The sequence below is a fragment of the Panicum virgatum genome, chromosome 6K, assembly GCF_016808335.1.
Source record: "Panicum virgatum strain AP13 chromosome 6K, P.virgatum_v5, whole genome shotgun sequence".
Lineage (NCBI taxonomy): Eukaryota > Viridiplantae > Streptophyta > Magnoliopsida > Poales > Poaceae > Panicum > Panicum virgatum.
In genome coordinates this window covers 14560651-14581608 of record NC_053141.1, presented here as the reverse complement: position 1 = coordinate 14581608, position 20958 = coordinate 14560651, and the positions used below count along the sequence as shown (strand labels likewise).

The 20958-nt window shown below is 50.3% G+C and overlaps 1 non-coding gene across 1 annotated transcript; it reads right to left on the bottom strand.

Moving 5' to 3' along the window:
• Positions 1 to 1391: 1391 nt before the first annotated feature.
• On the bottom strand, positions 1392 to 1498 carry LOC120639355. Its single transcript, XR_005661360.1, has one exon. It is a non-coding gene; the product is annotated as a small nucleolar RNA R71 (small nucleolar RNA).
• Between the last annotated feature and the right edge of the window lie 19460 nt (positions 1499 to 20958).

The window sequence follows — 20958 nt, the reverse complement described above, 5'->3', positions numbered from 1 at the left end:
TACCCCGGCGACTTTATGTACCTCCTACCCCCCATATCGAACGTGGAGGATTACTCGGGTTCGGACAGGGCTGTCACCACCTGCCGGCTACCTCTACAAACCGTGGGTATAGTTGACATCCAGCAACACTTAGCTAATCTAGACACCATGTCTACACTAGTAAGGGATACTCTAGTGTCCCGCGCGGAGCCCCCACCCTCCGGATGGACAGACATCACACTAGAGAAATCATATGAATACTGGAGCAGTTGATAGAGTTCTAAGAACAAAAGACTAACCATCTCTAGCACAGGGCGATCATACAATGCAAGCATGGAATGATAACGCAACCATATCACGAAGCATATATCCGATAACTCAGAACATACTTCAAGCAGATATTGGTAACCATAGTCTAATTCTATTACAAACAACCAAATATTACAAGAGAGAGCTAGAGATGAACCCATACCAGAACTCTCGAGCAACTCCGGCGACTCGATGACTCCTAGACTTCTCCTAAACTCCACTAAACCTAAAGACTATGCAAGGAATGCAAGAGAGGAGAGATGTGAGGTGTGTGGTGTGTGTGTGTGTGTGTGTTCTAATCTCTACCCCTCCCCCTTGTATTTATAGCAGGGAGCCACGGGGTGAGACTACTGCAACCGACTTCAGCAACTAGTGGAGAGGCGACACGTGGCGAAGTTGAGGCGGTAGGGCCCATGGGCCAAGTCGGCCGACCTGCCAGGTGGGCCAATCGACCCCAGCTTCGTCCAGCAGGCTGCTTGGGCCTCCTTGTCTGGTCCACAGTGGTCTTGGCCTGTCTTGGCTTGTCTGAATTGGGTTCTTGCATCACTTTTGGTCCATCTGAGCCTGAATCAGTGCTCTGATAATTTCTGTGACTTTATATCGGGCCAAAGTGTGCTTGTAACCTGTATATTAGCTTGAAAACACAACTTGCATATTCTAAAAGGTAAAGTGTGGTTTAGGGACTTTATTGGATAAGGATGCGTGTAAGAAATGCAAACTTTCATGATTTTCTGATCAAGTTGACGCCTGGAAATGATCGTTAGTGAGCGTCAACATCCAGCAGCCACATTCCTACTGGACTGCACCAAGACCAAGCCGGCAATGACGGCTTTGAGCTGAAAACTGGACTGGTGAACATGATCCAGACAAGTCCGTTCTGCGGTAAGGCATCTGAGGATGCCAATGCTCATCTCCAGAATTTTCTGGAAGTGAGCAATACCATCAACCCCAAGGGAACTACATTCGTCCGCCTTCGGCTATTCCTATTCTCACTACTCGGGAAGGCCAAGACGTGGTTCTACTCCAACAAGGAAGCTTTCACAACATGGGAAGCTTGTTCCAATGCATTCCTGGCCAAGTACATTCCAGTGGGCAAAACCAATGCCCTCCGGAACAGGATCACTAGAATTCAGCAATTACCGGATGAGACCATCCCAGAAGTCTGGGAACGTCTCCAGGAGTACATCCAAGCATGACCACACCACGGCATGGAAGAGTGGCTGATCATTCAGAACTTCTTCCATGACCTGAATCAGCAAGCTCAGGACCACGTCGACGCAGTAGCAGGTGGTTCCTTCCTTTCTCTCGATGTTGCGAGAGCAAAGACGCTGATTGACAAGATAGCTTCCAACCAGAGTTGGAAAGGTGAAAGGCAGCCAGCCCGTCCTAGGGGCATGCACCAAATCGACAGTGTCGACATGTTGGCTGCCAAGATGGATCTTCTCATGAAAAAGCTGGAATCTCCGTACCAGGAGGTTAATCTGGTTATGGAGTCTCGGATGACATGTGAAACTTGTGGAAAGACTGGGCACTCGGGCAGCTCTTGCCCATTGACTCAAGAGGACGCGAACTTTGTTGGAACCAATAACAATCCCAACTCGGGATTCCGTTCTCAACAGGGTTGGAATTCCAAGCCCAACCTCCCCTTCGGTCAACAACAAGGTATGAATTTCAATAACAATTTTCAGCCCACCTTAAAGGACTTAGTGTACGGCCAGAAACAAATAAATGACAACATTAGCAAGAAATTTCTTGCTAATGACAAGATTTTGGAGTCTATGGCCGCACAACTAGAGGGCTTTAATTCTATTATTAAAAACCAGTTGAGCTTTAACAAAATGATAGAAACTCAGGTAGCTTAGCTAGCCTCTTCTTGTCCTAACACTAACACGGGGAAATTCCCCGGGCAACCGGAAGTTACCCCAAAGGAAAACGTTAGTGCGGTGACTACGCGTGGTGGTAAGTCCACGCGAGAGCCACCTTTCCCACAGGATGTAGGAATACGGCGGAAGACCGTAACCGCCAGTCATACCAAAGTTGATGACGAGGTGCAGGAGGAGGCCATCGAATCCGACACTCCTGCAACCCAGGAAGACCCCGTGGAACCCACTAGAACTTCATGGGATTACCACGATACAACTGCCTTACTGTTTCCGTAGTGGATAAGGAAGCCGGTGGCCGACGAACAATTCGGCAAGTTCGTCGAGGTAATAAAGAAGCTATATGTCAATATACCGCTTCTTCATGCAATGCAGGTACCCACGCATGCCAAGTATATCAAAGATATCCTTGGAAACAAGAGGACACTGCCCACAACCGAGGTCGTGCAGTTAACAGAGGAGTGTAGCGCAGCTATACTCGATCCTCTCCTGGTGAAGAAGAAGGACTCAGGATGCCCTACCATCACATGCTCAATCGGGACCCAACACTTTACGAATGCTCTATGCGATTTGGGAGCAAGCGTCAGCGTCATGCCAAAGGTAGTTTACGACAAACTCAACCATCATGTGCTTGCCCCTACTGCCATGTGTTTGCAGCTAGCGGACCAATCGGTTAAAATATTCCGGTTAAAATCCAGAATTTCTTCATTCACGTCGACTTTGTCGTCCTCGACATGGAAGTCGACACCAATACGCTTCTCATCTTGGGTAGGCCATTCTTGAGTACGGCAAATGCACATATTGATGTGGGAGCAGGAGAAATCCAGCTCAACATCAATGGGCAGAAGGAGAAGTTCGCCTTCAAACTGAAGGTCGAGCAGTGCTCACAAGTCAAAGCTTTCAACCGGAAAAAGAAATTCAAGAAAGAGCCAGAGAAGCCATCTATCCCATCCATCGAAGCCCTCATTGAATTCATAGAAAGTTTACGAATTCAGGAGGAGGCGAAGTAAATCAAGCTTCACAACCACAGAAACACGAGATGCAGAATCCAACATAAGAAGTTTTTAGAATCAGAGAAGAAAGAGGTCGAAACAGTGCCCACGACCAAGAAAGTGTGGCGAAAGAAAGTGTCATCGTCAGGGACTCCACCCGGCGACGACAACCGAACCAAAGGTATGGAGAGTCCCTCTCTGGACTCAAAACCCGAGCCCTCGCTATGAGGTACATGGTAGTATCCATCATCACATTGCATATAGGATAGTTTATTTTCCTTGCATAATTTTCGTTTCACCGCTCGCACAACATGTTTGATTCGGAAACAAAACACGTTTATTTTTTTGAAAGTCTGCATCCAAAAGAACTCCACAAAAATTTTCAAAATTTTTTGGCCAAGTTACAAGCCGGCCGGCCCCACCTCGTCTTACTTTGGCCTGGAGCAGCACAAGACAGGGAGCATGGCGTGCAAGTGGAGCAAAGGAAAAGGGACGAGCACTGAGTGTGCAGGAGCCAGGCCAATCGGCCCCATGCAGGCCGGCCGGCCTCTCTGCTCCGTTCACGTCCCGTCACCACCTAAAGGAGCACGTTCACCTGAAAGCCTAGGGAGTAGGCCGCTGCCGTGGCTCGCCCGCCGCCGTTCAGAGGCCGGTCGGCCGGCCGGCCTGCCCCCTGCGCTTAGCTATAAAATTCGGCGAGAGCGACATTCCTCAGCGCACCACACGCTCAAGTTCGCTTGCCTCAGCCCGAGCTCAAGCATCTCCTCTCCTTTCCTTAAGTCTCTTTGCTTAATCAAGCTCTTTTGAGCTAATTAAGTGAAGAGCTTGAGTTCTAGCTCAACTCAAAAACAAATAAAATTCAGTAGTTAGTGAAGTCCATAAACCGAAAACGCCAAAAATATTTTCATTGAATAAAAAATCATGGCACGCTGAACGACGAACGTTTGTGGTGGTTTTACGCCCTGCAAGAATGACTAAGAACTAACCCTCTCCTTAATCTCTATATCCTTCAGGTATCGTGTGCTAACCCTTTGCAGAAATCATGATTGGAAAAGCCAAGGAGAAAATCAAGAGGGCGCTCTCGAGGAGCTCAAGAAGCTCGTGGAGTTCATCTTCTTCTCGGGATAATATGTCGGTCGACTCCGGTCGCCGTACACACGTATCCCAGGAGGAAGAAGAAATTCCCGCAGTCCCAAGGAACCGCCTCCGCATCAGGATCCTGACGATGGTTGAACAAATCCTCGTCCGGAACAACTATGAGCGGGAAGCACTTGATCTATTGAAGAAGCAAAATTCCGGCCACGCCAAGAGGTTTGAAACCTACTTCCTCATGAAAATAGTGCTCCAGCAAGACATGAACCAAGCGTTCACCGCCGTTGGATGGGAGAACTTCATCGACGTCGTCGAACCAGGTTCGCACCTCTTGACCATGGAATTTCTTATTTCCCTTATCGTTGAAGAAACCGGTTTCGAAACTGAACTTTACTTTTGGTTCTTTAACGAGCAATTCGTAATGACCCTAGAAGAGTTTAGCATCGCGTTGGGTTTTCACAAACGATGCATCCTTGACCCCAACACGCTTGCTGAAAAATACCAGTACGACCGTAATTCCTGGTGGAGCGTAATTTCTGATGAACCTGTGAGTAGCAAGAACAACATAGTCTCCATCCATAATCCTACTCTGAGGTTTCTTGCCAGTGGCTCACCATGGTCGTGCACCCTCGTGCGGACCTCCGCCTCTGCAGCTTACCTGAGCTGCAGTGTCTATACGCTACGGCGAACAAGATTCACTTTGTTGGGGACACCACCTTCGATCCAGTCGCCGAATGAGCACGGAGACAAGATTGCGCGGGCACTAAAGCCAACGCCAAGGGCGAGCGAAGAGGATGTCCATCTTCGCTGGTCTTCGGACCAGAAGCCGAGGACATATGAAGACCGGCGGATTCAATCATCGAAGCAAGTAATGAGCGATGGACGCCAGGGTCTTCGTCAAGAAGGCCGAAGAGGGCTGCCTGGAGTTGCGGGCCCGCCTAAGCTGTAGCGCACCCACGTATGTAATAGGAAAATTATGTGTACGTCTAGGAATATTCTGGGAATATGACCGTTGTAAGGGTGCATATGAGTAATTGTACCTAGGAGGTGAAACGCCACCTATAAATACCCCTGTAATATTCATTGATGGGACACATTGAAGAGAGAGAGAACATTCCCTACTCGATTGGGGTGCTTTTTCGTTACTGTTGTTGTGTTTGCCTATTCAGGAGACACTCTCCACCAATAGTTTGGCGCCCACCTGTCGGTTCGATACACCACATGGCGGCGACGAAGAAGAAGGGAACCACCGGAGCCACTTCGGAGGACACAACGACGACGATGACGATGACAACGACGACAACACCATCGCAGGATGAAGTGGCAGCGACGCAAGCCAAACAGAACCAACAACGATGGCGTCTCTGTCGACACCATCGCAGACGGCCAACTGGAAGTCAATCTTCTCGACCTCGGCGTCTCAGCCGAAGATATTGCGGCGATGCGTCGCATCGACTCCCGCATCGAAGAAGCACGAAGGGCTCAACAGCAGGCCTTGGAGGCAGAGGCTTCGGAGCGGCAAATGATAACAAGAGCAAAGGAGAAGGAGACCATGCTCACCGAAGCAGAGCATCAGGAGCAGTACAACAAGTTGAGGGAGAAGGAGCTTCGCTGCAAGGCGTTGCAAGAGAAGCTACGCGCAGAACGGCTGCAGCTTGAAAAAAATGCAAGCACCACCACCGCCACCGCACAAGGAAATGGCCGTGACCATCCCACGGCAACACGAGCCACCAAGGGTCCGCCCAAGGATCATACCAATTGAAGAGATCTCTGACCGTTCCGAGTCGGACGGCGAAGAGCACTGCCGAAGAGGCTACCAGCGAAGATCACCATTATCCGAAGAACTGGAGAAATTACAGTGGCCTCATCGCCTTAACCCAGCAGTACTGCCGCAGTTTGATGGGGAGTCAGATCTCGAAGAGTTCCTCCTCAAGTACGAAGCCACCATAGAAGCATCAGGAGGAGGTACCGTGTGTAAGGCGAAGGCACTCGTCCTCGCATTACGAGGCTTGGCCCAGCATTGATATGCAAACATACCACCTAGAACCATATTGTCTTGGAAGCAGCTCCGCTCCGAGTTGCGTGCAAGTTTCCGGGCTATAAGACCCGACGAAGTCACATCATGTGATTTCCACAATTTGAAGCAAGGAAGTATGACCCTACAAGAATATCTTCAGAGCATCATGAAGCTTCGAGCAAAAGGACCAAATGTAGCTGACCAGAGCATCATCATTTCAGTGGTGAAGGGGATCAATTTAGGCCCATTAGGAGAATACATATCCTGGCACAAGCCGAAAACAGTAACCAAGCTATTCGAGATAATGCAAGATTATTGCATATCTGACTGTGCGAAGAGGCGAAGGCTTGAAGAGATGAACGAGTAGAAGAAGCCACGAAGCAGCGAGAGGTCCCACTCAAAACCATGGCACGCGGATGAGGCGAAACACAAAAGAACAGTAAACAACGTTTCCGAAGAAGAACCCTGAGAGTCAAAGCACCATCACCGGGGGAAGGGAGAGAGGGACCACCATGAAGAAAGGTCTAGCCGTGATGATCGTCACCATCGCAAAGACCGGCACCAGAAAAACCGAAGAGACAACGGTGACCGAAGAGAGAAAAACCCCTTTTGTTATTTCCATGGCAAGGACAAAGGCCATTGGACAAACGAGTGCCCCTTCGCCATTGAGAGGAAAGAAGAATTCGATCAATTCAATTCCCAGCCAGCAAAGCCAGTCAATCACACCTCGCAGTTGCCGCCACAGTCTTCGGCAACGGCAACCACTTGGGCTCCTACGTCAAATTGGCCGGTGTCATATCCAGTTTTCAACTACAACCTGTTACTGTACGCACAGCAGGCACCTCCGCAACAACCGCTACCGATGTTACCCCCTCTGCAGTATAGTCAAACATGGTCAAGGAGCTCCACACCACAATCTTATGACCCAACAAATTTACCCCCACCTCCGAAGCTGGAGCTGGGGCAGATACCAGAACGAGCAAGCGACGCACCCTCCGGCAGCAGGGTAAACATCATCATTGCCATCTCCAGAGGATCCAACGAACCAGTGCTTGAGACGAAGAGGCAACTCAAAGAATACTTCAAAACTGTCTCTCACGTGAGCGAAGGCAGATGCTTTCGAACAACTTGGTCGCACGTTCCGATATCTTTCACACATGCAGATCTTCGGCTGCAACATTATCCACATAATGACCCCCTCGTCATCAGGGCTAACATTGGCAAGAATTTAGTGCACTTCGCAGGGAATGACGTAGGGAGAATCCTAGTGGACAATGGGAGCTCCGCAGACATCCTCGTATGGCAGTGGTTCATCAAAATGGGCCTCACAGAAAAGGCCTTACAGAAGTCACAATACCCACTCATAGGCTTCGGAGGCAAGAGAATCAAAGCCCTCGGCAAGATAGAGCTCAATGTCACGTTCGGCGAAGGGGCAGCACAGAGAACTGAAGCAATAACATTCGATGTCATCGACATGAACGACCCCTACAATGCCATCTTCGGCCGCAACACCTTGGTCAAATTCGCAGCAGTAATTCATCAGTCGTATCTATGCATGAAGCTGCCTTCGGCCGGAGGAATTATTATAGTCTTCGGCAACCAGGAAGAAACAAGAAGATGCGAAGACAATGCATCAACCGGAAACTAGAATGTCCATGTCATTGAAACACTAGATGAGGACAACGAGGCTGCAAGCAGCGAAGACCCAGAGGAGTCAGGAGGAGTATCCCTGGCGGAACACACGAAGGTGCCTTTATGCGAAGATGTGCCTGACCGAATGGTAATCATCGGAAAAGGGCTCGAAGAGGCCGAAGAGGCCAAACTCATACAGTTCCTCCGCAATAATCAAGATGTGTTCGCTTGGTCCTCTTCGGATCTACGAGGAGTCAGTCGAGCGGTCATCGAGCACGAGCTCAAGGTAAACCCAAAGGCGAAGCCAGTAAAGCATGGCCAAAGGACAATGTCCGAAGAAAGGCGGAAAGCGGCTCATGCCGAAGTGCAAAAATTGCTGGACGCGGGTGTCATCCGCGAAGTCCAGTATTTAATGTCTGGCAAATGTTGTCATGGTGCCGAAGAAGAATGAGAAGTGGCAAATGTGCATAGACTTCACAATCCTCAACAAGGCATGTCCAAAAGACGAATATCCACTACCACGCATTGACACCTTAGTCGATGCGGCAGCTTGCTCGGAGATGCTCAGTATGCTGGATTGCTTCTCCGGCTATCACCAGATCTTCATGAACAAGGCAGACGAAGAGAAAACAAGTTTCACCACCCCCTTCGGGACGTACTGCTACGTAAGAATGCCAGAGGGCCTTCGAAATGCCAGATGCACTTTCAACAGAATGATTAAGAAGATACTGAGGGATCAACTCGGGAGGAACATCTCCGCATATGTCGACGACGTGGTTGTCCGAAGAAAGAAGAGGGAGGACCATATTCAAGACCCCCGCGAAACATTCGTGAGCCTTCGCCATCATGGCCTAAAGCTGAACCCGGAGAAGTCCGTCTTCGGTGTCTGAAGAGGTAAATTGTTGGGCTGTATGATGACCGAAAGGGGAATCGAGACAAACCCAGAGAAGATCGAAGCCATTAGGCGGATGAGACCGCCAACCACAAGAAAGGGGGTGCAGAAGTTAACAGGCAGGTTAGCATCGCTGAACCGATTCATCTCGAAGTCAGCGGAGAAATGTCTTCCATTCTTTAAAGCACTTAAAGGCTCCGGCAATATGGAATGGGGCGAAGAGCAGGCGAAGGCCTTCGAAGACCTCAAGCAATACATTGAGAAGTTGGCAGTCATGTCCAGCCCCTCGAAGAAGGCGGAGCTACTATTGTACATCTCCAAATCGGGCGCAGCTGTCAGTGCCGCTCTCGTCGAGGAGCGCACGATCGAAGGGGCATTGAAACAGGTGCCCATATACTTCGTTTCCGAAGCCCTAAATGGATCAAATTTGCTGTATTCAGAAATGGAGAAGATGGCATATGCGGTGGTCATGGTAGCACAAAAGCTTCGCTATTATTTCCAGAGCCACAAGATCAAGGTCCCAACCACTTTCCCACTTCGGGACATGTTTGAAAACAGAGAAGCCTCCGGCAAAATTGGCAAATGGGCTACGCAGTTAGCCGAATACACCATTGACTTTGTCTCCAGATCAGCAATCAAGTCACAGGTCTTGGCAGATTTAATCGCAGACTGGACTCTAGCTACACCTTCGCAGGAACAGCCGAAGATAGAAACAATATGGCAGCTCGAGTGTGATGGGGCTTATCAGAGAGATGGAGCAAGGGCTTCGGCAGTGTTGACAGCACCTTCGGGCACACAGCTGAAATATGCAGTCAGACTTGACTTCAAGGGGTGCACCAACAACGTCGCAGAGTATGAAGGCCTTCTCTTGGGTCTTCGCAAAGCAAGAGCGCTGGGTGCGCGAAGATTGTCAATTAGGTCTGATTCAGAGTTGATCACAGGCCACATCAACAAGTCCAACAGAGCTCTGAAGCCAGAGTTAGCGAAGTACTTAGCAGCAGTGCGGAGCATGGAAAAATATTTCCTCGGGTTCAGCATACGCAGTTTCTCGAGAACAAAGAACAAGCAGGCCAATCAACTGGCGAAGGCGGCAGCACAATTTAACCCATTACCATCGGATGTGTTTTTTGAAACACTAAAACAGGCCTCCATAAATTACGCCGAAGAGCAAGCAAAGTTCATTAATGCGATAAACAGCGAAGACTGGAGGGCCACCATCATGGCCTACCTTCGCGGACACTTCATCCCGGAGGATGAGAAGGAAGAAAAGAGGATGGCACTTCGGGCCCGAAACTACAGAATCATGGGCGAAGAGCTATACCGAGGAGGGGTCTGCGCACCACTCCTAAAGTGCATTTCACAAGAAGAAGGCAAACAACTACTCGTGGAGATACATGCAGGGATGTGTTCTTCACACATCGCGACGAGGGGCAAAGCTTTCTGCGAAGGATTTTATTAGCCTTCGGCTGTGGCAGACACACACGATGTGGTTCGCACATGCCCAAATTGCCAAAAACACGCCCCATACAGCAAATTCCCACCCGACGAGGTGCAGCTACTGCCTCCGGTGTGGCCCCTCGCACGATGGGGCATCGACATCGTTGGACCACTACCTACAGCTCCAGGAAACTACAAGTATGCCGCTGTGGCGGTAGAGTACTTCTTCAAATGGGTCGAAGCCAAGGCACTTAGGGATATCACCGCCGGAGCCCTACAGAAATTCTTTTGGCAGAACATTGTCTATCGCTTCGGGGTCCCGAAGGAGGTTACAGTGGACAATGGTAGGCAGTTTGATTGCGCAACTTTCAGGGAGTTCACAACTCAACTGGGCACAAACCTATGCTTCACTTCGGTCTACCACCCGCAGTCAAACGGCGCGGTGGAAAGGGCCAACAGCATCATCTTCGCAGGCATCAAAAAAAATATCACTGAGCTGCCGAAGGGGAAATGGGCGGATGAATTACCGAGGGTCATATGGTCTCATAACACAATAGAGTCCAGGACCACGAAGTTTACCCCGTTCAAGCTTTTGTACGGCGAAGAAGTCGTAACACCCGAGGAAATCAAGCTCAAATCGTGGAGAACAGCCGAAGGGGCAGACAACATTGAAGAAGACATGAAGCCCTCGATCGACACGATCGAAGCAGGCAAGATACAAGCAGCAATTAACTTGGGAAAACATCAAGAAGAGACGCGAATGTGGAAGAACAAGAAAGTGAAGCCCAGAGACATCAAAGAGGGGGATCTGGTGCTTCGGAGAATACCGAAGGCCAAGCAAAAAGGCAAGATGCATAGCAAGTGGGAAGGCCCATTTATCATCGCATCCATGGCAAGGCCGGAGGCCTGCAGGCTCCGCACGCTGGAAGGCACCGAAGACCTGTATTCATGGAACAAGGACATGCTACAGAAGTACTATGTGTAGGAACTATGTAAGAGCCACCGGAGGGAAATAACCGAAGGGGCTCGTAGAGTAATCTTTTCTTTTATGCAATTTCTTTTTCTCCTTTGCGAAAATCCGCACAATGTACCGAAGGGCCCGTACTCTTTTCCTCATGGGGGAATCTTTCGCGTGTCCAAACTGGCGCCGAAGGTGTGAGGTTTTTAACGAGGCGGAACCCTATGTAACCCCTTGTGAAATATAAACAAGACCGCCACAAAAAGAATCTAGAAGGAACAATTATGTTGTGAAGGCGCCGAAGCGTCTATCCCTCTTTGTCGAAGCGAAGAGGGGAGTCATCGGTGCAAATTACAAGCCATAACGCTTGAGAGAAGTAAGCACGGGGCACAATCCTGAGTAGGGGCTTCGCTCCCCTTAGCTTCACTTCCAAAGAAATTAATAGAAATCCCTTCGCATGAAGAGGGAAGGGTGGAAAGTCCTGTCATGCGAAAGACGAAGGCAAGAAGCGACCTCTCCGACTAAAGAGCCGAAGGTCCCCAAACAAAGGCCTTATGTGCGAAAGCCTAAGGCGGAAAGTCCTATCGTGCGAAAGCCGAAGGCAAGAAATGACCCTCTTCGGCTAAAGAGCCGAAGGTCCCCAAACAAAGTCCTTATGTGCGATGCCTAAGGCGGAAAGTCCTGTCATGCGAAAGCCAAAGGCAAGAAGCGACCTCTCCGGCTAAAGAGCCGAAGGTCCCCAAACAAAGTCCTTATGTGCGAAAGCCTAAGGCGGAAAGTCCTGTCGCGCGAGAGCCGAAGGCTAGGCACGACCCTCTCTGGCTAAAGAGTCAAAGATACGTGAAGAGAGTATTATCGTGCAAGGCCGAAGGACAGGTGCGCATGGTCAAAACAAAGGGCCGAAGGGGCTCAAATTCGCCACACAAGTTCATCATCCCGCCAGTCGAGCGAAGGGGGGGGTGGCGCTTCACAAAATAAATTCACGCGTGATGGCGTTATCGATGAACAGAACAAAACACGTTTATCTCCTCACCCACACAAAGGGGGGGGGGTGGCACTTCGCAACATACATTTTGGCACGGCCGAAGGATAAACGGAAAAGAAGCACACTTTCAATACAAATCATACACAAAGTACAAGCTCTGTTACAATAAGAACATGCACCTCGCCCAAAGGCGAGAAGATGCAACAAATTACATAGTTACATCCAAGGTCTCTTCCTTGAAGATAATGCGGTCCACTTCAGATATGACTTCGCGGACCGCAACATCTAATATCTCTTTAGCTGTTCGGCGAAGAAAAGCTTCGAAGACATCCCCTGAAATCGAGGGCAACGCAACATTAACTAGAGCTCTTGTCGAAGATGCCTTTACGACGATACATAAATTCATGGGGAGATAGGGGCTCTTTGTCCACTGATTCCGGTTTTGGTTCGAGGAGACCAGCGGGAGCACTATACGGCCTATCGGTGTCGAGAATTCGCTTTATTTCGCGATGAAGCTGGCGGTCAGCAAGAATCTTCGCGTGTTTCGCGGGATCGCGTTGAAACTCAACAAAAAAATGCTTCGTATCTGCATTCCGAAGCTCATAAACGCACACCCTATCTGCCCAAAATTCCTCAAATGAAAGCCAGGGTTGACGGGCATGGAACTTCGCCCAAGATGCACCAGCGACATAAAAGTTTCCTAGTTTAAGAATTCGGGGAAGGACGCCTTCGGCAATCTGCACTGGGGCCAACGCAGGGTCCTGCGCAGACACCGAAGGTGTTAGTTTTTCGAAAAATGTTAAGTACAACTCAATCGACCAGACATACAGCCCACGACCCTCACACCTCTCCAGCCGCAGGAGGAGAAGGGGCTCCCGTTGTCCGATCTTCGGGCGCTGGGGCTTCGTCAGCAGTCCTCTGACCATCCTTACCAGAGGGCGGTGTAACGGCCCCGCCGGTGTGATCACCTCCGCCATCGGCAGCCACAGGTGATGCTTCAGCAAGGATGGGCTCCGCGACAGCGTCGGCTTTGACTTGGAGCTAAAAATACAAAATCTCAAAGATGTTAAGATACATCTCAAGACGAAGAGAATGCGCATCAAAAGATTAAGAAGTCACCTGGGCCTTCATCCGTTCAACTTCGTGATGCACGATCGCACGACCCTCGCCCTTGAATAAGTGGTCCACAAAATTTTTGGCGATGTTCTTCACCAGAGCGGGCAGCGCCTCCGGGCGGACAACATCTTCTCCGGGCCAGGCAAAACCCTCGTCGTGGAGGGAACGGAGCTGGGCCTTCGTCATAGTGCTGGCGCTGGCAGCTTCGGAGGGGAACAAGCTATACACCGCAGCACTCAGCGTGCGAACGGCGACCACAACACTTATGTCCTCATTGAAATGAGCCCCAGCATCCAGCATAGCAATACAGGCGCGGAGCCACTTGAAGAAGTCGTCCACCCCGACGGTATCCTCCGAAGATACTTCAGGAGCATGAAGCCCGTATTTCTTCAGAAAATTAGGAAGCTCCTTCTGAAGCTTGGTCGCCCCAGCTCTCACTGACTCCTTGAAAGAGTGGAAACATTTGTGCATCAGGGCCCGCCATTTTTCGGTGTTGTCGGCGAGCAACTTAGCAGCCTTCGCTGCATCCTCCGCCCGATCAGCTGTCGCTAGCAGCTCCGTCGTAAGGGTCGCTTTTTCCTTGGCAGATTTGTCGAGGCGCCGTTGTAGGGCCTCTTTTTCCTTCTCTAGAGCAGCCACCTTCACCTCTAGATCCACGACGGCAGCCTTTGAGCTCTCTTCGGCCGCCAACTGCCGAGCAGCACAGCGCGCAGCCACGAAGGCCTTCAGTGACAAATCCTGCGCGCTCTCCTGCATGTTGGTCAGCCCACTCCCTATCAAGTTTTTCTCCATCAGAGGGAAGCAAAAGGAGCCTCCCGCCTCCACCAGTAGTTCACGTTCACGGTCCCGGCTCTCAAAGCGAAGGGACTTGACGACGTTGCAGCCAAGACGCACGGCTGTGGGTTTCGCACCTAGCTCTAAGGCAACAACTTCTGGATTAGCGTTGTGGACGAAGAATCTGCTGCTGTCCGACGAGCTGCTTAACCCTTCGCCGCCTCTCCCCTTCGTCCCAGAGCTGGACGCGGCATTCTTGTGCGCAGGCGGCGTATCGGCGTTTTGGCCGAAGGCAGAGGCTTCGCGTGGCGCAGGCGAGCGACGGGGAGAGTCGATGACAATGTTCACCTCTTCGTCGCCCCCCTCGTCATCGCTCTCCAGAGCAGTGCTGAACTCAAGGCCCAGGCTAGAAGGGACTGCCTTTAGGGGTGTCGCCTTTTCAGGAGCCGTGAAGGGCGGCACTTCGGCGGCTGAGTGGGTGCTGTCTTCGCTCCCGCCGTCTTCGTAGTCCCCTTTGCTTTGCAGGGGGGACTGGTGCAAGATGGCTTCAATGAGCCGGCCTCGCTTCTTCGACGCTGCCGATGAAGATGCCAGTTTCATCTTTGCTTTTTCAAGGGCCTTCGCCTTTTCCAAGCCCCGTGCGGGGACGGCGTTCTAGCCCTCAGCGAGTTCCACCTCGGCCAGCCGCTGAGGAGCGGAGAGGCCTATAGCTTGGAACACCCTGTTCCGTCGAACTCCGCTAAGGTGCCCCACCATGGCTTTGTACTCCTCCTTCGAGACCGGTTCGACCATTTCATCGGCCCGGCTCTCAATTACAACAGGGTCAACTCCTGCATGGTCGAAGAAGCACAAGACGTAAGCAACAAAGCGGGGCATTAGTTTCCTCAAAAATGGAAACGAGGAATGAAAACTCACGATCAGCCCGAAGGCTGAAGATGGTCACAAAATCAGGTATCGGAATACCCTCTATCCATCGATCTTCGGTCAACCAGCTGGAGATCGTCCAGCCAGCCCTGACAGGGAAGCATCTGCACGCGACGAACTCTTCAATGAGATCCCAAGTGCCGAAGGTCTTCGACAGCTTCCGTAGCAGTGCGAGCAGCGCCTCATCTTCGGCTCGGGCGTGGGAAGCGACCTTCGGCACATCGCCATGAGCGGGAATGTGGTCGATGACAAGGGGATGGGTCTTCGTCACTGGATCCAAGGCCACTTTATGGTAGAACCAGTGGGACGACCAATCATTGGCCCACTTGTTCTTGCTCACAGCCACCAGGCAAGGCAGGTTCTTGTGGAAGGCGAATGTGTAAAAGCCATACTGAGGAATGGCTGATATCTCCGCGCCTCTCGTAGACTGCACAGAAATCTTCTTCGGTTGGTAGTGGACGTGGAAAGCAAGAGCAAACCCTTCAGCGCTTGGAACTATCTGACAGGTCTTCGTCAGCCACATGTACAGACTCAACCGGAGAATTGATGTTTGTCACACCCGGTTTTAAGGACAAAACCGAATGCATAGATATATGTATGCCATGATCAAGTTTCATACATATAGAGACATTTTAAGTGAATAATCAGTACAGTATCTCGAAAAAGAGAAAAGAGAACTAAAACAAATAAAGGACTATCAGAGTTATACAGCTTATCCTGGAAACGAAGACTCCAAACTTCACCGACAATCGACTGGGGGTTGCGTACGCCTATAACTCAGCAACATCTTCAATAGACTTCAAAAACCTTCTTCTGATCAGCAGTAAGCAAGGGTGAGTACACTTATGGTTGGTACTCAGTAAGGCCACAAGAAATAACCAGAAAATGATTTAATTCCATCTTTAAGTTAAATTAATCATGTGAGGGTCCAAGCCACTCTTGACCGTGAGCACGGTTGATATATCAGTTTTACACTCTGCAGAGGTTGTACACTTTCACCACAATTCGCGTAAAAGTTCCGAAGAACTTTGAACCCAACCACGCTGTGCTAGCTAGGCACAATATCACACTTCTGAGGTGTGATTGCATAGGGACGCTACGAGGCCTTTACAAAGATTCCCTAACATATGACAATCCGCTAAGGTTTCAAGTCAAAGTAGTCATAACACTGTCCTAATGAGGTGGTACCTTGCCAAAGGACCATTAAACAATACCAATTGCCCCAAGAGGACTGAGCTATACCCCATCGATGCATCCACTCTTGCCCTTCCGTTAAGATTGTCACAAGCTAGAGTTTTTAATTAACCAGCCAAGACCAGAGCCATGTAGTATTGTGGTTGTACGGTTTTCTTGGGTGGTTCTCCATGTTTCAATTAAATAAAGCATTCTTGTAAATAAGCATAGATATAAGGATGGTTAGGGTCACTTGCTTTTCTCCAAAGAAGAGCTACTCTTACTGCTCTTCAGCTTTTCCTCACTTGGAACTCTTGATCTTCAATCCTCGAACAGCGATCCTTCTACTCGAAGCATTCATCGGGCAACCATACAAAGCAAACAAAAAGGACAACTAAGAACAATACACCAAAACAAAAAAAAAAATTAAAAGAGCATACAAAGGGATAAAGATCGCTATTATGGTTACAAGAACGCAAGAAACACGAAAAACGGAGCTAGGACGGCGAATCTATGGGAGAAACAAGGTCGCAGGGACTTAAACGCGATTAACTATAAATGTGAAGGACTAGCGAAAAGGATTTGCGAGGCACAGTAAAGTGTGCTCACAAAGGATAACATGGTGATAAAGCTATTGCACACATCACAAGGATCACGTGAGCGCAAGAATGGACGAAAACGGGGCTAAAATGAAGAAGTTATGGCTAAAGCAGGGTTCTAGGAGCTTATTTGTGAAGAAACAGAGCTTCTAGGGGCTAGATCTGAAGAAACCGGGGACTAAAACATAATTAAACCCTAAACTCGGGGGCTAGTGTGAAAATCTACTAGCTAAGGATGGCGGGTTCGATTTTAGAAAAGCTCAGGGGCTAAAACAGAAATAAAAGGACTTAAACATAATTATTTTTGAACAATGCTGGACTGCGGGTTGATTTCTATAAAAGAGAGGGTCTCTTTTGCAAAGTCGCATAGGGTTGACCGGTATGAGCTTCTTTGACTTGGTTTAGATCTAAACTGGGCCACCCGATATAGATCGAACGGCTAGGATCGATCGGGGCGAGCGGCGGCGGCGCTAGCGGCTGCGCAAGTAGCCGGCGTCGACGTTGGCAGCAACGGTTCGCCGCAGAAGGCCGGGATCGGCCGTCTGGGGCTCAGTTCAGCTCGGGACCAGGTCGAGGAGCATGAGCGCGGCACGCTGAAGCCAACTAGAGCTTCCGCGCGGGGCCTAGGCGAGCGTAGAGCGAGCGCGGCGGCGCATGGCCGAGGGGCGGCACCGGCGAGCACGCCCGGCCGAAACAGAGCAAGAGGGAGGGGGAATACGGGTCGGCGAGGTCACCTACCTCGACGCGAAGCTCCAGGATGGCCTAAACTCGGCGAGGGAATGGTGGAGCGACGGCACAACTGCGGCTCCGAGCTCCAAAGCCAACAATGGCGGCGGCGCGTGGAAACTAGGGTTCTGCGAGGGGAAACGGCGGCTGCGGCTCATCGATGGGGTTCAATGGGGTCTATGGGGCGCTATTTATAGGGGGCGGGGCGAGGCAGCCGCGGTGAGCGTGGCGCGGGCGGACTCCGGGAGAGTCCAGGTCCTTCCCGTCGGGGAAGAAGACCCCGACAGGTAGACCCCACCTGTCGGCGGGAAAGGACAGGAGAGGAGAGGGGGAGCGCGGGCTGGGCTTGAACGCGAAACGTGCCGGCGCAACGTGGGCCGAGTGGGGGGAGGAGGAAAGAAAAAGGAAAAAGGAGGGGGAAGGGAGTTAGGCCGGGCTGAAAAACAGGGTGAGGAAGGAAAAGGTTTTGCATTTTCTGAAAACAACTCCAACACTTCAATTCAAATTCGAATTCAAGAATTCAAATTTAAACCGAACAACAAGCAATAAAATAATGCATTGCAACATGAATGCAAAACAAAACAAACAACCTCATTTAATTTAGAAAAAACAACCAATCTAATTTTCTTTTATACAAATTTTCCTGTGAAGAAAAATAAATGTTGGGAAAAATTTTAAAACTCTGAGAAAATTGTTGATTTATTTTTAATTTTAATCACATCCTGAAATCCAAAAATTTCAGGGTGTGATAATGTTGGCATCATCTGATGTAGGTACACCTTGAACAATCTAAAGATGTCCACCACCACAGGGTCCAATGGCATCCTAAGACCGGCAGTGAACATATCATGAAAGACGACCACTTCGTCAGAGCGAGGGTGAGTGATGGTCTCACCCGTTGGCGGTGGACGGACGTCATCCGCTGAGACGAAGCCTCGGCGAGCCAGGTCATCGAGGAGGGTTGGCGTCATCTTCGACAATCCAAGCACAGTGATTGTCAGCCCCTTAGATTGATCCTTCTTCGGCGCCATTTCTGAAGATGCGGAATTTTCCGAAGACGCCACTTTCTTGAACCACCGCGGTCAAAGAGCCGAAGAAGAACGAGCGCAGAGAGGACCTTTGCGAGAGGAGACGCAAGGAGGCTGGGAAGCAAACGCTACGAGTAGTGGCACACACAGTCGCGGCGCCGCTATTTAAAGGGGGGGTGGCGCGAGAGACCCAGCATACGTAGTGCCGCGAAGTGGAAAGACGCCCGCACCCTGCACTCCGCGTCTGAGAATAAGAAACTGGGGGGGGGGCAAGTTCGTCCATTCAAAGAGTATAGGATGCAGCACAAAAATGTTACTCCCGCCAACATTTTTCTCTACCAGTTTGGGCGCGAACTAGCGGTCTAACCCCGAAAATGTTGTTCCTTCGGCGAAAGTGTTAAACATTTTTGTAGGTCGACACGGGCTGCACATCACCAACCAACTTCGCGGCACCCAGTCTGAAGGGTGGCGCTTCGGGGCGCTGTCGGCGCCCACAGGATCGAAGCCACGCACCTCCTGAAGATTGGACCGAGGCTCCGAGGGGCTACTATTGGGGACACCACCTTTGGTCCAGTTGCCGAAGAAGCACGGAGACAAGATTGCACGGGCACTGAAGCCAACGCCAAGGGCGAGCGAAGAGGATGTCCGTCTTCACTGGTCTTTGGCCCAGAAGCAGAGGACATACGAATTCTAGCAGATTCAAGCATCGAAGCAAGCTACAAGCGATGGACGCCAGGGTCTTCGTCAGGAAGGCTGAAGAGGGTTGCCTGGAGTTGTGGGCCCGCCTGAGCTGTAGCGCACCCACGTATGTAATAGGGAAATTACGTGTACGTCCAGGAATATTCTGGGAATATGACCGTTGTAAGGGTGTAGAGGAGTAATTGTACCTAGGAGGTGAAACGCCACCTATAAATACCCCTGTAATATTCATTGATGGGACACATTGAATAGAGAGAGAGAACATTCCCTACTCGATTGGCGTGCTTTTTCATTGCTGTTGTTGTGTTTGCCCGTTCCGGAGACACTCTCCACCAACACACTTCTCGTCCGTCAGGAGCATGCTTGCTCATTGGCAGAAGATGATTTCGGGCAAGAGCCCCATCGACATGACCTCTCTGGTCACTCGCATCGCGAGGCATGTTGGTGTGATGGATGGTGCATAAGTCACCTTCTTGCCTGAGAAGGAGGCGTACAGATACGAGGTCGGTCTCGAGCATTTTGTGCTAGGGCACATGATGCGAGAGGGGCCCGGGAACTCTATCTTTATGTGTTACCCCAGGTACGATAGGGAGATCGAGCTGCCATGCCCGAGACTCTCGCTCTACTCCGTGAAAAGCCTAACCTTGCAGATGGAGAAAAAAGAACCCGCACGGTGGAGTGTTGCAGGGCCACAGACGAGGAGCAGGACCCGGCGCGAACAACAAGCCGGAGCAGGACCATCACGACAGGCACCCTCGGTTCACACCACGGCACAACCAGGGCCTTCCACATAGAACATGAGTTTCGAGGAGGCATATGGGTATTACACCCATACCGACCCGAACTCATATCAGGCCGGCAGCAGTGGGTACGCTGGTGGGCAAGAACCTTACTACCCTCCAGGTATGCATCCGTCTTATGGTCCACAAGTGGGTCCTTCATCGTCAGCACGCTTCAACTACGAGGATCTGATTCTACGGAGCATCTCGGATCTCTCGAACTGCATCACCACCCTTAGCACACAGCAGCAGCAAATGCAGGAGACAATGACACACAACACCCAGCTCACTCAGCAGAGCTGGGGGTTGACATCCGCCTTGCAGTACGACGTGTCCAACGTCTTCATCCACCTGGGGCTGGACTACCAGCAGTCCCAGCCATACTAGCAGCCCGAACAGGAGAACTCTGATGAGGTAGAGGAGGAAGAGAACCCCGACGAGGGAGAGCAGGACTCCGATGAGGAGGATTGAGCTTCATCGAAGCTTGAGGGGTCACACCGCCAGGTAAGTCGTCATTCCCGTCCGTTATTTCCAGCAGCCATGCTAGTTCTTAAAAAATATATAATAATAATAATATCATAACAAAATCGCAAAAATATTTTCATGCTTTGAATAAAATTCATATGAGTGGAAATCCATGTAAGCTCTTACTTTGGAAATGATAAATAGTTGCTCTGTTCATGCTTTGTATGTGCCTCGTATACAGCTTTTTACTCTCCTAGTACCTAACTAGTTGGCACATAATAGTTCCACTGAAATCTGGATGTGTGGAGGCATGAGTTTAATTTCCAAAGTCTAAGTTGTTGCGAGATTCGGGATAGCCCAAACCGGATTTAAACTGCTTGCTCTAGTAGGGAACCTCTCGGAATTCTTTTGAAAATTTAATCATGGTAAAGGTTTCCCCTTGGTTTAAATGACCTATCCAGAGCTTTATAAATTCCATGAACTGCTATGAGCTATCTTGTGT